Genomic DNA, 1,640 nt, shown 5'->3' on the forward strand with positions numbered 1-1,640 from the left:
AGATTCAGGCACTAGGACACTACGATCCCACTGGTGATAAACATCTGCGTCCCTTATCCCTGCTTGCAAGATAATCAGCTCTAAGATCTCTTTACAGGTAACCGGATGATGAACTCCCCAAACGCCCAGTACGCCCGCGGCCACATCGACCAGTCATCACCTATGCTGGACAAGAAAAGAAGATGTGATTAAAAAAAATTGTAATAAAAAATCCTGTCATTGGATGAGCAACAAACTTTTGCCCCTCCACAACAGAGATTTAAATTTATCAATACTTAAACAGTTACAACCCTTTCCAAATGTGATACACAAATGTTTGCTGCTCATCCAAAGTATGCAAAAGAAAGAAAAGAAACCTGTAGAACCACATATTAAACTTTTAAAATAAAGCAACTGCACAGACAGTGTCTGATGTTAGGGTTCGCGTATGTAAGCCGGACTGCTGGCTAGAAGTCAGTTTGCATCCGGAAGGTCCTGAGACCGGCCAGCTCGACCAAGGTTTTCCGTGGTTTTACTCGGTACTAGAGCAAATGCTGTGTTGGTACCCAAATTCCACGTTGCACTGCATGCCTCACATGCAGCCCTCCCATTGTTAACATCAAAATTTCGCCTTAATATAGCCCTCCCAACGTCAGCAAAAACAAACAAAAATAAAAAATCCGATCATATGCTCTATCTTTACCAGAAGGACAAGCGGGCACTGCCTAGGAACCTTCAAAATCGGAGATATATAGTTTCTTTGCCCCCCCCCCAATGTAGTGTGCCTCACTACCACCCCCACTTCTTCTCTCTCTCTCTCTCTGCCCGCACAGTGTATTTCTGTGTTCCATATGGTACTCACAATAAACAGCATAACCAGTTGGTCTCTGTAACGGAGACGTAATGTGTTTCCTGTGAGGTACGAACTAAATTCGTATATATTGTGTAGAAGAAATTCAGTCTGTAAAGATCAATCTCTGCATTAGGGCGTCCTTGACGCTGCAGACAAGCCACTATCTCCTGTTCGGGTAGGAGGCTGGGTGTTGTCTCCATTTGTAATGTTACAGAAAAGAGAGTTAAGTCACGAAACGTCACATTTCAGGAGAAGAAGAAACAGCTTTAGGTACCCCCATGCCATAATTTGTTTAATTCGAAATTTAATTCTATTGTCTTGTACTTATAGATATAACCTCGTTTTTGTTTGATCGTTTTAATAAGGAGAATTTTCTGATGAATTTGCCACGTTGTCATAGATATCCGACTTAACTCTCTCTTCCGTAACATCGCAGATTTTTCCTCATGGTATTTTTAGTCCGCCGTGGGCGTTGGTGTTCGCTGTGATACCAGAGAACCTGTAGATAAATCCTTTTGCTTGGAAAACTATTATCCGATATGGAAGGTATGTCGCGGTATTGCTGTAGGAAATCCTGCTTTGTGTTTCAGACGTACATGGTTTGTATCTCTGTCTGTAGACTATCTTTCCTCACTAAAATTATTTATTGATTTTATTCAGTACCTTCGGACAAATTCTTGAATAGTACCTCAACTTAGGTCTCGTCTTCCGGTCACAGTAACCACGTGGTTTGAAGTATGAACTGTCTTCGCTCGCACGGACGCTGGGATTGTGGGTTCGAATCCCACTCAAGTCATGGATGTATGGT

This window comes from Cryptotermes secundus, unplaced genomic scaffold (assembly GCF_002891405.2).
Source record: "Cryptotermes secundus unplaced genomic scaffold, Csec_1.0 scaffold1191, whole genome shotgun sequence".
Taxonomy (NCBI): Eukaryota; Metazoa; Arthropoda; class Insecta; order Blattodea; family Kalotermitidae; genus Cryptotermes; species Cryptotermes secundus.